General features: G+C 47.6%; 1 pseudogene; it reads left to right on the forward strand.

The window, feature by feature from the left end:
• Positions 1-9,709: 9,709 nt before the first annotated feature.
• LOC112129649 (thioredoxin-like) lies at positions 9,710-12,376 on the forward strand (annotated as a pseudogene).
• Positions 12,377-16,153: the final 3,777 nt, after the last annotated feature.

Below are 16,153 nucleotides of genomic sequence, written 5' to 3' on the forward strand. Positions count from 1 at the left end.
AGAGGCCCTGCCCAAGCCTGGCAGGTGGGAGGTGGCAGCGACCTTGGGGAAGGGTGGGGGTGGAATCCAGAACAGGTCTGGGCAGGGCACGGGGCCAAGGAGGCTGCATGTGGGCCTGCCCCATTAGGACACAAGGCCCGAGGAGCTCTCACGACAGGGTTCCTGGTGTGACTGCCTGTAAGGGGCCACAGCTTAGTGAGGTCGAAGAGGAGTTCAGCCTTAATGCCACAACCTTGATACCCAGGGCACCTGCTGGGCTCCTCCCTTTGGGGGATGTAGCCCATGGATCCCACCCAGGACTCTAGGGACTGTGGACTTGAATTAGAGCTACAGTTACACGGTGGCTTGGGTCAGAGCTCCCATGTGCTTGAGTCGGCACGTGACTAGGTTCTGGCGTAGGGGTGTCTGGTCTCTGGCCGGGGTCAAGGCTCAGCCTGTGGCTACTCTGGGTCTGGGTTTCTTTGGGGAGCAACTTGGTTCATAACTCCCTGTGCGTGTTTTGCGACTTGTCCAGAAGGTAGCGCCACAGCCTGGAAACCAACATTTCTAAGTTCATTCTGGGATTCCCATCAAGGACCTGTTGCAAAACAGTGCTGTTTGTAATGGCCCCAAATTGGAAAGTGCCCAAACATCCATTATCGCTAGAATGAATGATGTAAGTCACAATGGACCACTCTGCAGCAACCAGAATGAGCGATCTACAATTATATGCAATAATATACACAGGTCTGACAAGCATAAGGACGAGGGAAAGCAGCCAGGCAGGAGACAGCACACGCTATATGCTTTCATGTACACAAAGTACACAAACAGGCAACAATAGTCTGCCCTCAGAAGTCAGATAGTGACTGGAGGAGGGACCAGGGGGCTTCTGGGATGCTGGAGATGTCCTTTCTTTCTTTCCTTCCTTTCTTTCCTTTCCTTTCTTTTCTTTCCTTTCTCTTCTTTCTTTCTTGACAGAATTTTCGTTCTTGTTGCCCAGGCTGGAGTGCAATGGTGCAATCTCAGCTCACTGCAACTTCCACCTCCTGGGTTCAAGCAGTTCTTCTGCCTCAGCTTCCCGAGTAGCTGGGATTACAGGCACGTGCCACCACGCCTGGCTAATTTTTTGTATTTTTAGTAGAGACAGCGTTTCACCATGTTGGCCAGGCTGGTCTTGAACTCTTGACCTCAGGTGATCTGCCCGCCTCAGCCTCCCAAAGTACTAGGATTACAGGTGTGAGCCACTACACCCAGCCGAGATGTTGTTTCTTAATCTGAGTGTTGGTGACACGAGTGCCCTGGGTGTGAAAATGCATCAAGTTGGGCATTGATGACGTGTACTTTTCTATATGAATATTGTCTTTCAATAAAAAAGTAAAAATGAAAAATCTCAGGTATTTTCTACATTAAAACAACAACCATAAAAATCATCCTTTGAATCATCCATCATCCCACCTGACTCTCCAGCTGCTTCCCTTTCTCGCGGCCTCTTCACGAGCAAGTACACGGGTTCTTTAAGGTTAGTGTGCATCACGATCACCTGAGGAACTTGTTAAGTCAGATCTCTAGGCTCCCCTCCCAGAAAGTCTGGCTTCAGGTGTAGGGTCTAGAATGTGCTTTCCTAATTGCCACAGTCCTGGAACCACACCTTCAGTCTAAAAAAAAAAGTGTACACCTGCTGTGTTCACTTCTTTCTCTCCTGTTTCTTCCCTTAGCTGGTTTCTGTCTCTAATTCCCCAGAGAAACCTTTGGTTTCCTTTTTTTTTTTTCTTGGGCCAATAAAAAACCAACCAACCAACCAAATAGAGCAGCCTAGGGTTGCCACCTTCTAATTTTGCCGATGGTGGGGAGATGGGAATCAAAATGACTATTTTTATGATTTTATGATATTTTATGATTTTATGACATTTATGTCATAAAATAATTTGGTTTCACTTCTGTTAACACAGTGTAAGAAGGTTAGAATCTCAGAATGAAGGTCCGTCCTTCCTTCCTGAGAAAAGGCATCTGAGAGCCTTAGGGCTCTGTGCTGCCCCCATCTCCTGCCCCAGCCTCAGCCTGGCCTTTGGGCTCCTAGCATTGTTCCTTTTGTCCAGCAGGCAGAATTATTTTCGGCCCCTACCCTGCCCAGCCAACATTCCTCTGCTCTTAGAGCTAGGTCCTGACAAGCTCTTTGGGACAAGACCTCCACTGGTTGGGTTCTGGGAACATTTCCTAGTTCCCAGAACCTCTCATTCCTTTCTGATTGCTGCAGCTCTGGACCTATTAGCTAAGCTCCAATTAGATGCAGATGGGTGCTGGGGATAAACGTGCTCAGGCCAAAGTAGCACCAGGGGCAGATGGAGTCAGTCATTTTAGGGCTCAGAGTAGGGGCGGGGTTTGGCAATGGCTTCAGGAGAACTGGGTCTAGTCCTGTGTCTGCTAATAACTGAATATATGACTGCAGGTGAGACATTTAACCTCTGGGAGTCTTGACTCCACTTCTGTAAAATGAGGATAACAATATTTATCCTCCTAGGGTTGTTTTGAGGATTACACAAGAAAATATGTTTAAAGTCTCTAGACCAGTGCTTAGTACAGAGCAGTCCCTCCAAAAGTGTGAGTTCCTTTCTCCCTGCTCTGTGAGCCTCAGTCTCCCCAGTGATTATTATGGATAATCTACATTCGCATGTCCATACACATACACACACACACACACACACGCACACACACGCAAAAGGTGGCTTGAAGTCTATAGATTCATTAATTTCTTCATTCATTTCTTCATTCGTCCCCTTATCCTAATGGTTCTCAACCTTAGATACACATTACAATTACCTGGCAAGCTCTGAAAAATTCTAATACCTATGCAGACCAGTTAAATAATGAAATCAGGATCTCTAGATTGTAGCTTCATCTGTTTTTTGAAGCTTTCCAGGTATTTTCAATGTGCAGGCAAGGTTGAGAACCACTGCTTTAGCTAGTGATGTCTGCAATTGAAATCACCAGTAGCAAAATTGAAAAAAACCCAAACACCAATATCCGGGTCCCTCCCTTTCTCATACTCCCATGCCAATTGAATCAGCTTCTCTGAAAGTGAGTCTCAGTAATGATGATGTTTTGTTTTGTTTTGAGATGGAGTTTCACTCTTGTTGCCCAGGCTGGAGTGCAATGGCGCAATCTCAGCTCACCACAACCTCCGCCTCCCGGGTTCAAGCGATTCTCCTGCCTCAGCCTCCCAAGTAGTTGGGATTACAGGCGTCCACCACCACACCTGGCTAATTTTTGTACTTTTAATAGAGACAGGGTTTCACCATGTTGGCCAGGCTGGTCTCAAACTCCTGGCCTCAGACTGATCTCTGCCTTGACCTCCCAAAGTGCTGGGATTGCAGGCTTGAGCCACTGCACCTGGCCTCTGACTGCTCCTTCTAACCAAGAAGGGACCCCTGAGACGAGGAACAAGAAAGAGTAGGGACCCCTTACGTGTGTGTAAGTCTTTCCCCAGGTTGACTTTATAATTGGCCTTCTTGGAGATGCTGGGATTTGACTCTAATTATAGAATGGAGACAATGAAGTATGCGTTTGTGGCAGGGTTGGGGGTGGGGATAGAAGGGGCTTTGCAAGGTATCTCTCTCTGTGCAATGTGACCAAAATACCAGAATATTATTGTTAAAGTACTTTTAAAAAATTATTCCAGGTGATTCCAGTTGCAATACAATGGCATTCAGAAATTCTTAACTCAGAGCCAACATCCAATAGTCCCTGAAAGACATGGGTATTCCCATTTCCTGAGTTTACAGTTACCCTAGTAAATGGCAAATCCTCATTCTTTTTTTTTTTTTTTTGAGATGGAGCCTTGCTGTGTTGCCCAGGCTGGAGTGCAATGGCATGATCTCGGCTCACTGCAACCTCCACCTCCTGGGTTCAAGAGGGAACAAGAGAGAAACTCTGTCTCAAAAAAAAAAAAAAAAAGGCAGTGATTCCTATCATATTTCAGTTTAATTTAGGGGCTTGTACAAGGCAGAAGACAGATGGGCCTTGGAAAATAACAGTAGATATAGTTTAAAAAAAAAAAGTCACTGAACTTGTAACTGCTGTTCTAGGTGTTTCTTTTTTTTTCTTTTTTCTTTTTTCGAGACAGAGTCTTGCTCTGTTGCCCAGGCTGGAGTGCAGTGGTGCAATCTTGGCTCACTGCAACCTCCATCTCCTGGGTTCAAGCAATTCTCCTACCTCAGCCTCCCCAGTAGCTGGGATTACAGGTGCCCGCCACCACACCCGGCTAATTTTTGCATTTTTAGTAGAGACAAGGTTTCACCACGTTGGCCAGGCTGGTCTTAAACTCCTGACCTCAGGTGATCCACCCACCTCGGCCTCCCAAAGTGCTGGGATTACAGGCATGAGCCACCATGCCCGGCCTCTAGGTGTTTCTTTATGGGGAAAATCAACATAGCTCCTGGAAAATGCTTTATTTCTTTCTTTTTTTTTTTTTTTTTTGAGATGGAGTTAGTCTCTGTCACCCAGGCTGGAGCACAGTGGCGCAATCTCGGCTCACTGCAACCTCTGCCTCCCAGGTTCAAGCGATTCTCTTGTCTCAGCCTCCCAAGTAGCTGGGATTACAGGCATGTGCCACCATGCCTGGGTAATTTTTGTATTTTTAATAGAGACGGGGTTTTACTGTGTTGGCCAGGTTGGTCTCAAACTCCTGACCTCAGGTGATCTGCTTGCCTCAGCCTCCCAAAGTGCTGGGATTACAGGCATAAGCCACTGCGCCCAGCCAAATACTTTGTTCTTTATCCCAATAACCAGATAATCCAGAAGTCATTTGTTTTTACCTGGTAGGGACAGCAGTGCACTTTTACAATCTTGCCTCAGAGTTGTGGCAACACAGTATCTAATAGTCAGTGTCAGGGATATAAACCCTGGCAACTGGTGCTCAGATGAGGTGGAGACAGTGGTGCCTTCCCCAGACATTTCTGCAACGTGATTTTGAGCATTGGTCTTCGCTGCATAGCCTCTGAGCTAGCACTCCAACAGCTCTACCCGCCATCTACTTTCTGTGCCCATAGATTTTTCATAAATTTATTTTCTATTTAACTCAGGCAGAAGTGTGTCTTTTGTTTACAATTAATAACGCTGACTGATGCATATACTTCTAGGAGTCCCTAGAGGGCAGCAAACAGCACCTGCAGTTTGAAGCGGGAACAGGGAGGCAGAAGCAGCGCCGCATCACATTGGATCCGCTGGATCACGTTGGACGCTGGCTCAAAGTCTCTGCAAAGGTAAAGAGGGCATTTGTGCTTTCCTGACCTGTTGGCTCTCAGGAAGAGTGTGTCTTAGACCTGGACTAAGGAGACTCAGACTAAGGAAGTTCAATTCCAGTAGGAGGCCATTGCTTTGTCAATTTTTTTTTCTTAATATTTCTAAAGCAGAAGGGATGAATTATGAGGCGCTTGTGGTGTCTCTTTCCTGGTAGCATCTATTTCTTTATTCACTGCTTTTACCTCTTGTCAAATGTATTCTAGTTGCCTTTGGGCCCCAGCCTTTGTCTTGTGCCAAGAGTCTTATTTATCTTAGACATTACCTGTGTGCCACCACAACCAGGTTCCTGGCTGCCTACCCTCCATTCTTCTCCCTAACAGCATCCAGATTTTCTTTTCCTTTTTTTTGAGACAGAGTCTTACTCTGTGTGCAGTGGCGCGATCTCAGCTCACTGCAATCTCTGTCTCCCAGGTTCAAGCGATTCTCCTGCCTCAGCCTCCCAAGTAGCTGGGATTACAGGCATGCACCACCACGCCTGGCTAATTTTTGTATTTTTTTTTAGTAGAGACAGGGTTTCTCCATGTTGGTCACGCTGGTCTTGAACTCCCAACCTCAGGTGATCTGCCCACCTTGGCCTCCCAAAGTGCTGGGATTACAGATGTGAGCCACCACGCTCGGCCCAGATTCCAGATTTTCTTTTCTTTCTTTCTTTCTTTTTTTTTTTTTTTTTTTGAGGCAGAGTTTTCCTCTCCCAAGTAGCTGTGATTACAGGCGTGCATCATCATGCCCGGCTAATTTTGTATTTTTTTAGTAGACACGGCATTTCTCCATGTTGGTCAGGCTGGTCTCAAACTCCCGACCTCAGGTGATCCACCCACCTCGGCCTCCCAATGTGCTGGGATTACAGGCGTGAGCCACCGCGCCTGGCCCAGATTTTCTACTAGGGAATTATTCCTTGCTACTGTGTGTGGAATCCTGGGGAGAGAAACCAAGGTCATTAGCAGTTCTAGGGTTTGGGGCTGACCTAGAGGAAAATGACCACGAGATGGCAGTAGCAGGCAATGAGCTTTTTGGGATGGCTCTGGGACAGGGTTACCTGTGAGGGGAAGTCCCCCATAGCGGGGGTCCTTCTAAGGATAGTGATGCAGGGCCACCATGCAGAAAGAGGAGAAGACAAGAGAGCTTCTGGGGAGAGGGGCAGCAGAGAGGGGGTTTCCATGTTTAGATGAGGAGCGGTGTCTCCGGGTCAAAGAACTGCCAAGGGCAGCCCTGGCTTGGGCTTTTATAGCCCCAGGGTTTGTCCTCTCTGTGGCCAGCAGATGTTGGGTGCAGTTTGGCAGGGTATATAAAGCAGGCAGGCCCTAAGTGGCTAGAAATATGTTTATTTGGGCTTTTTAATTTAAACAATTGGATGTGTAAAAAACTGAGTTTAGCTCTCATGGGTTTTTGAGCTAGCAGTCCTGTTGTGAAGAAGTAAACAACATAGGACTCAAGGTACAGCTCATTTATATGACAGAAGTGAATAACAGTGCCTGCCTCCCCCACTTTCTACCACTACAGAGGTCGAGGGAGCAGATCCTTCCTCAGTCTCCCCTGCTCGTATAGCCAAGGGCAAACATGGGGCCTAAGCTCAGTCAGTTCAGGAATTGTCCCCAGGTCTTTAAAATTTTATTTATTTATGTATTTATTTTTGAGACAGGGTCTTGCTCTGTTACCCACACTGCAGTGCAGTGGTGCAATCGTGGCTCACTGCAGCCTTGATCTCCTAGGCTCAAGTGATCCTCCTGCCTCAGCCTTTTGAGTAGCTGAGATCACAGATATGCACCACCATGCCCAGCTAATGTTTAAATTTTCTGTAGAGATGGGGTCTTGCTATGTTGCCCAGGCTGGTCTCAAACTCCCGGCTTCAAAAGATCCTCCTTCCTTGCCCTTCCAAAGTGTTAAGATTACAAGTGATAGCCCACCTCACACCTCTCACTTTTTTTTCGTGAGACAGTATCTTGCTCTGTCTCCCAGGCTGGAGGGCAGTGGTTCAATCTCAGGTCACTGCAACCTCTGCCTCCTGGGCTCACGCGATCCTCCCACCTCAGCCTCCCGAGTAGTTGGGACTACCAGCGTGAGCTACCATGTCCAGCTAATTTTTTTTTTTTTTTTTTTTTTTAATAGAGATGAGGTTTCGCTATGTTGCCCAGGCTGGTCTCAAACTCCTGGGCTCAACCAATCTGCCCACCACCTCCCAAAGCATCTAGATTTTCTTTTTCCTTTTTTCTTTCTTTTTTTTTTTTTTTCTTTTTTCTTTTTTTTTTTTTTTTTTTGAGATGAAGTCTCGTTCTGTCACCCAGGCCGGAATGCAGTTGTGCGATCTAGGCTCACTGCAACCTCTCCCTCCCAGGTTCAAGTGATTCGCCCACCTTAGCCTCACAAGTAGCTGGGACTACAAGTGTGCACCACCATGCCTAGCTAATTATTTTTTGTATTTTAGTAGAGATGGGGTTTCACCACGTTGCCCAGGCTGGCCTCGAACTCCTGAGCTCAGGCAATCCGCCCACCTCGGCCTCCCAAAGTGCTAGGATTACAGGTGTGAGCCACCGCGCCCGGCCTAGATTTTCTAACTGGGAATTATTAAATAGCCTGGGTTTGAGCCACTGCACCCAGCCCTCCCCAGGCCTTTTCATATGTGTGTGTGACTTCAGTATCTGGAGATTTGGAGATTAGAATCATTGGCCAGTCTGGCCCTATCAAGAGACTCTGCCATGCTGCTTCTCGATTCTTTTTATTTGTGTATTTATTTTAAGACGGAGTCTTACTCTGTCATCCAGGCTGGAGTACAGTAGCATGATCTCAGCTCACTGCAACCCCCACCTCCCGGGTTCAAGCGATTCTCCTGCCTCAGCCTCCTGAGTAGCTGGGATTACAGGCATGCGCCACCACAACCAGCTAATTTTTGCATTTTTTAGTAGAGGCGGGGTTTTACCAGGTTGCCCAGGCTGGTCTCAAACTCCTGACCTCAGGTGACCCACCTGCCTCGGCCTCCCAAAGTGCTGGGATTACAGGCGTGAGCCACTGAGCCCGCCACTTCTCGCTTCTTGATCCTTTAGAGCAGGCTTTGTCAACCAGGTCACTCCTCTGAACCACGGAACACAGGAACGATTTTCCCAAGTCTCCAAAAAGCCTTTGCACTTTCACTTTCTTCCTGCTGGAATTCCGACTCTAGGCCTGGGCCCCAGGGACGGCAAGGCTGCGCCAAGGACAGTGCGGCAGGCAGCTAAATGGAGGCTGGGCCTTACTGACCTCTCAACCAGCGGTTTCAGCCCTGGACTCTAGATCTTTACGTTTCTTGTCACATGGGCAAAATAAAGCTCTCCTTTGTGTAGCTGTGAGGTTGAACAAATAGGACTCACAGTCTGCCTTTATTTTAATCTCCTAATCTCCATTCAAATGTGTTTTGTGGGGATGGCCCATCACCATTCTTTTGAATGGAATATAGGGCGGGCCCCTGTCTTTTTGGGACACTCTCTTTTCGTAAAAAGTTTTTGGGTCACTTCAAGTTATAAAAGTTTCATTTCAACCAGGCGCAGTGGCTGCTCACACCTGTAATCCCAGCACTTTGGGAGGCCTAGGCGGGTGGATTGCCTGAGGTCAGGAGTTTGAGACCAGCCTGGCCAACATGGTGAAACCCCATTTCTACTAAAAATACAAAATTAGCCAGGCAGGGTGGTGGGCGCCTGTAATCCCAGCTACTCGGGAGGCTGAGGCAGGAGAATCACTTGAACCTGGGAGGCAGAGGTCGTAGTGAGCTGAGATCGCACCACTGCACTCTGGCCTGCGAGACTGACTGAGACCCTGTCTCCAAAAAAAAAAAAAAAAAACCAACAGTTTCATTTCAATAATTGCAATTAAAAAAAGTCCCATTGATGGAGCTGGAGGGTAGAGCAGTGGTTGCCAGGGGCGGAGGGAGGCGGGCTGGGACTTGTTGTTTAGTGTGTGTGGGGTTCCGTCTGGGATGATGAGTAGCTTCTGTGGATGGCTGCGCAACAGCATGAGCATATTTGGGGCCACTGAAATGATTCATATACATGTAAATTGGTTAAAATGGTAAATTGTGTGTTATGTATATTGTATCACGATGAAAAAATGCAAAAAAAAGTATAAGCCAAAAAACCCTAAAACACCCCACAGCCCCTCCCCCAAATGTAAAAGTCCATTTAAAGTTAAAAACTTCTCCCTTGCACCTTCTCAGTCTGTTCTGGGCAAGCAGCATGCAACAGGAAAAGGCTGTGTGTGTGTGTGTGTGTGTGTGTGTGTGTGTGTGTATGTGTGTGTGTGTGTGTGTGTGTGTGTGTATGTGTGTATGTGTGTGTGAAAGGGTATGGTGAGGAGGGAGAGACTCTAATTAACTTCTCAATGTACCCTCCAACCCCCACCTGCTCCTACGCCCTGGGATTCTCCTGCTCACTCATTTGGCTGCTTTTGTACCCCCAGGGTTGACATGGCGGGGGAAGAGGTAAAAAGGGGCAGGAAAGATCTGATTTTGTATTGTACGAGCTGGTACAGACGCTTCTTGGGCTTTGTATATATGTGACTTTTTATCTATTGGGACACTTTTTAAAGTCCTTCCAAGACCTCCAGCCGACCCCATTATTGGGGTCTTACCTCCAGTTCCATGGGTATAGCTGAACTCTTCTTGGCTCACAAGCAGCTCAGGCATCAGTTTCTTGCTGCTGGGGCCGCATCTTTCTCTCCAGGTGGTGCTCCTGGGCAGGTTTTATTCTTTGTTTTTTTGTTCTGTTTTGTTTTGTTTTTTTAAATAGCTCTTGCTCAAGGTTGGGCAGGTTTTAATGTGGCCTGATGCTGGTTCTCCCTCCCCCATAGCTCGCATCTGGTCCATAGGAAACAATCACACATCCTTTTCCTACAATAGATTTTAGGGGTACCAGTTTCCAGTGCAGCCAACTCTCTTCAATATATGATCAAAACCACTATCAGCCAGCACATCTCTCATGCACTGAATTTTAAAACTTTTTTTTTGTAGAGATGGGGTCTTGTCATGTTCACCAGGCTGGTTTTGAACTCCTAGGCTTGAGCAATCTTCCCACTTCAGCCTCCCAAAATGCTGGGATTATAGGTATAGCCACTGCTCCAGGACTTGGATTTTAAAAATCAGATTTATTGAGATATATATATAATTTTTTTTTTTTTGAGACAGGGTCTTGCTCTGTCACCCAGGCTGGCATACAGTGGCACAATCTTGGCTCACCACAACCTCCGCCTACCAGGTTCAAGCGATTCTCCTGCCTCAGCCTCCCAAGTAGCTGGAACTACAGGCGCCCACCACCAAGCCCAGCTAATTTTTGTATTTTTAGTAGAGATGGGGTTTCACCATATTGGCCAGGCTGGTCTGAAACTCCTGACCTCGTGATCCACCCACCTCAGCCTCCCAAAGTGCTGGGATTACAGGCATGAGCCACCGCGCCCAGCTGAGGTATAATTTACATAAAGTAAAAGTCACCAATTTTTGTGTATATTGCCAGCAACTGACACCACAATTAAGACAACAAAAGAACCAATTACTCCCGTAGCCAACACTGTAGTTCACCATGGAGGACCCCGTGGACAGCTCCAAGCCTCCCTCTGCATGACCATTTCCTGGGCAGAAGTCCTTTGAGCTAAGTGGGAAATTTGGGCAGTACCCAGCCCATGTAGATGAACCACATCCTGGCACTGGGGAAGTGGAAGATTTAGAGCACCCAAATCGATGCTCGATCCAACCCATTGATCACACGTCATCCCATCACAGCAAGTCAGGTGTTTCTCTGCTTTTTGTTTGAGGTGTTAACATGAGAATCTCTTATCCGTAGGACTCTCCAGGGAGTTGTATCTTGTGATTCCAGTAGTGGAAAGAACAAAATCAAAACACCGTATGGCGAAATCCTCAAAGGGAAGGACCTGGAATTCACATCCTTCGAGATATCATCTGTACCTCGGCACTGTTGTGACCCGGTGGGCAACATAGTAGCAGGGTCGAGGGACAAAATGCATGCTAATAGTCTCCAGGCTCAAAAATGATTCAAGACCCTGATGGTGTCTCTCCAACGACCAACACACAGGGATGGTGCCAACCTGTCACTCAATTACAATGCAGGGCTGGCGACTAACTGGTTTAATTCGAGACCGTGGGTCGGATCGCTTGTCTGTGCTTTGATAACGGAGAATTCGAGTCCCCGAAAAAGAGCTACTCAACCAGGTTAGACGAGTGGCTGGTAGAGTGCGAATGACAACATATTATACCATCAAGATGTTCCTAGATCAGTGTACGGCCTGATCTATTGCACTACTGTCAGTTGTAACCAAGATTGTTGTATTCGAGGAGAAAGACACTTGCCCGGAAAACACACAGAAAGTTTTTTGAGTATGGGGGAGCCCTGCACCACCCCATTATGATTTGAGGTCTCTCCTCGGATGCTCCCAAATCTGGCAACAGTGGCAAACTATTGGGCTGAAAGACTCAATCCAGCGTATTCTGGATTTAAGGCTCCTGACATAATGCCCGGAGCGAATATCACACTGCCACTTACTCAGATGGCTGCCTCTCACTGAGTGTCAAGAGGAACAGGGACGGGCATATGGTCACTCCAACTTTGAACATCCTAAAGAATTATGGGGTAACAGGCTACAAATGAATATGGTCAGTTCCCTATTAAAAAAAAAAAAAAAAAAAAAAAAAAAGCTGCTCATCAGACCTCAGCGGCCAAGACGGTGAAGCAGATCGAGAGCAAGCTTGCTTTTTAGGAAGCCTTGGATGTCACAGGCGGTAAACGTGTAGTAGTTGACTTCTCAGCCACATGGTGTGGGCCTTGCAAATGATCAAGCCTTTCTTTATCCCCTCTCTGGAAAGTATTCCAACGTGGTATTCCTTGAAGTAGATGTGGATGACTGTCAGGATGTTGCTTCAGAGTGTGAAGCCAAATGCATGCCAACATTCCAGTTTTTTAAGAAGGGACAAAAGGTGGGTGAATTTTCTGGAGCCCATAAGGAAAAGCTTGAAGCCACCATTCATGAATTAGTCTAATCGTGTTTTCTGAAAACATAACCAGCCATTGGCTATTTAAAACTTGTAATTTTTTTAATTTACAAAAAAAATATAAAGCATGAAGACTATAAACTCAAATGCCATCTGGGTGACAATAAAACATTAATTCTAACACTTTTAAAAAAGACAACAACCAAGCCTTTTCCTAGTACCCCTTTGCCCCACCCCTTACCTCTGCTTCTTGACAACCACTCGTCTGATTTTGATCCCTGTATGTTGCTCTTTACCTAAGAAATCGTGTTTTGAGGACTTATATATTGTAAATGGAATCATACAAGATGTACTTGTTCATATCTGGCTTCTTTCACTTAGCATGAAGCCTTTGAGAAGCATCCATGTCATTGCGTGCATCCGTTTTTTCTTTTTATTGCTAAGTAGTATTTATTGTATCTATGTACCACAATGTATTGATTCACCCATTGATGTAGACTGGATGGTTTCCAATTGTTTACTATAATGAATATACGCATTATAAGCATTTGTGTACAAGCTTTTGTGGGGACGTATGTTTTCATTCTTCTTGGATAAATATCTGAGTGAGATTGCCAGGTCTTATGGTAAGTATATGGTTAACTCAGGAAGAAACCACCAAATTATTTTCCAGAATAACTCTACCATTTTGCTTTCCCACCAGCATTGGATGAACATTCCAGTTGCTCTATATTCTTGGCAACACTTAAGTATTGTCAGTTTTTAAGGTTGTGTGTGTGTGTGTGTGTGTATGTGTGTGTGTATGTGTGTGTGTGTGTATGTGTGTATGAGTGTGTGTGTGTGTGTAGTGGTATCTCATTATCATTTTAATTTCCATTTCCCTAATGTCTAATGATATTGGACATCATTTTATTCACTTATTGCTACTCATATATCTTCTTTGCTGAAGTGTCTGTTGAAATCTTTTGCCCATTAAAAAATCAGGTGATTTTATTTTATTACTGAGGTGTTGTTGTTATTGTTGTTGTTGTTGTTTTTAGACAGAGTCTCACTCTTGTCACTCAGGCTGGAGTGCATTGGCGCGATCTCGGCTCACTGCAACCTCCGCCTCCTGGGTTCAAGCGATTCTCCTGCCTCAGCCTCCTGGTTGTGAGGTTATCTGGAGAGTCTGTAAAAACCAAGGCCATCTGTTAGTGGCCTCAGCTTGGTTCATATTGGGCTGGGCTCCAGACAGAGGTTTCTTCAGAAGTGTCTACTGTGGGTCTCCACCTCATGTGCGTGATGCATTTCTGGGAAAGTCCCCGTGAGCCTGGTGGCTGTGCTGAGCCACAGGTACATGGCGTGGTTTCTATCTCAATCAGAAACATTGTAACTTATCTGCTTGTGTGATACCGCTGCTGTTAACTAAATTTTGTTCCACAAGCAGATCTGCAGAAACGCACATACCCACATACCCCGGAGCTGTGTGTTATTCTTCAACTTGCATTAAAACAACTCACGTCAAGCCTGTTTGGACCTGTTGGTGACAAAGGTGAAAGCAACCTCTAGTTTTTATTAAGAGTCAATTTTAAATATATGCATATTCTTTCATTTTCGTGTGTGTGTGTGTGTGTGTGTGTGATCACTATGTAGCAGACATAAGAGCCTTTGTAAGGGACTTACAGACATGAGCTAATTTAATCCTCATAACAATCCTAGGATGCAGATACTGTTATTATGATCCCCATTTTACACATAAGGAAACTGAGGCCCAAAGAGTGGTGAGCCATGACTGGGATCCAGAGTCCTGCGGATCTCTCTGCTGTGTGTGCACATGCTTGCCCTCGTGCCTTAGCTTGCATACAAGGGTGGGGGACAGGAAGTCCATGCTACCTCTGACAGTGGCGTGCTTTTCCACAGCCAAGAGTGGAAGGGGGAAGGACAGGAGAGTGGCAGACTCAGGGCCTGGCTTGGGGACACCAGCCCTCTGACCCAGACATGCTCTGCCCGCTTCCCCCCTGCCTACTCACTAGACTCAGACGCAAGAGTCCGAGACTGCCAAGGAGGCCTGGCTGCAGCAGGGGCAATGGGGTCTCTTTCCCACTCTCTCCCATCCCCAACCCACCATCAGGACCAATCTGTTCCCTGCAGGCCGTAGGGACCAGGGCCTGGAGAGGAGGGAGATACGTGAAGACAGCTACCTCCTTAGAGGAGAGGGCTACCATGCCACCTCACTGCAGTTCTTTATGTCTAGAGACACAGCAAGATAGAGAGAGGGAATAAGGGATACAGGACCCAGGAGAGAACAAAGAATACAGAGGAATACAGAAATACAGGCTGGTGGCTCACGCCTGTAATCCCAGCACTTTGGGAGGCCGAGGGGGGTGGATCACTTGAGCTCAGAAGTTCGAGACCAGCCTGGCCAACACGGCGAAACCCGTCTCTACTAAAAATACAAAAAAAAAAAAAAAAAAAAGAAAGAAAAAAATAAAAATTAGCCAGGCGTGATGGTGGGCATTTGTAGTCCCAGCTACTCAGGAGGCTGATTCAGGAGAATTGCTTGAACCCGGGAGGCAGAGGTTGCAGCGAGCAGAGATTGCACCACTGCACTCCAGCCTGGGTGACAGAGCGGGACCCTTGTCTCCAAAAAAAAAAGAAGAAGAAATACAGAGAGCCAAGACGGAGAGGAGCAAAGACCGAGAAACAGAGAGACTGGGAGGTGGAGGGAAGTGCCTGGAGGGCATCTGAGAGTGAGGCTGTCGGGAGATGGGGCTGGGGTGAGTCAAAGCTGGTACAGGAGGTGGCCGTGCAAGGAACGAGTCCCCGGCCATGGGGGATTAAAGCTCTGGGGAGTCCAAGTCAAAAAGGCCTGGAGCCAGGGCTTCCCACCACCCGTGCGGCCCTGTATCAGGTGGGGCTGGGCTGGGGCTGGAGTAAGCGTGCGTATTGTATCTAGTCCCTCCTGGCTGCTAGCCTGGTGTCTCTGGATCTGGGGACAGGCGCCCGGCCTCGTGTTGCCCTCCTCCTGCATGGGCCAGTTGGCTCCACCCTCCCGGTGCCAGTGTCAGGTTCCAGGCTGTTCCCTGGGGGAACTTTGATCGGGAAAGAATGAGGGTGACCGATCTGGCAGCTGCGCAGGGCCGAGCCGTGTCACTGAGACCTGGCCTGAGCTGCCCCTGCCGCCTTCCCGCCCACTGGGACACCAAGCAGTTACCCTGGGCTCAGGAGACACAGAGGGGGTCTTTCCTGCTTCCCTTCCCTCCCTTCTCCTCTTCATCGTCCATTGTTTATTCAGTAGTTCACTCATTCACTCATTCATCAAGCATTGGCTGATGGAGTGGGGGTGAGTGATGAGGACAGAGGGACAAGGAGACAGGGTCCTGCCCTTTAGGGAGCCCTTCACCTGATAGGGGGGCAGGTGGCCCACACAGACACACCCTAAACAGAGACCACTGCTTGAGGAACACAAGCCCTGCTTTGGAGGAGGAAGATGGGGAGTGCGAGGAGGGATGTGTCCTAGTGGGCACCATGCAGGGTTAGTGGAGGTAAGGAGGTAAGGACAGGCTTTATCAGGGAGGGCTTCCCGGAGGAGGGGGTGGTTAAGCTGGACCCCGATCTGGAGAATGAGCAGGAATGTGTCCGTTTGAGAAGTTGAAGGCCAGGCACCATCACAGAAGCACGAAAGAGTTTTGTGTTTGTGCGTTTGTGGGCGGCAGTGGCTGAGAAAGGGGGGTTGGAGAGGTGGGTGGGGAGCTGGTTAGGAAGGGCCTTGAATGGCCCCCTCAGGCATTCTTCTGTTGGTGAGGAGACCCATGAGTCAGGGGTAGGGGTCCTAGCTGGGACAGGTTGTCAAATCAAGATACAGCTGGGGGCTGTAGGGGAAGCGGCAGCTTGATGGCACCTCCAGGCCTTGCCGAGGAGGGGCTAGTGCCT

This window comes from Pongo abelii, chromosome 19, assembly GCF_028885655.2.
Source record: "Pongo abelii isolate AG06213 chromosome 19, NHGRI_mPonAbe1-v2.0_pri, whole genome shotgun sequence".
NCBI lineage: Eukaryota > Metazoa > Chordata > Mammalia > Primates > Hominidae > Pongo > Pongo abelii.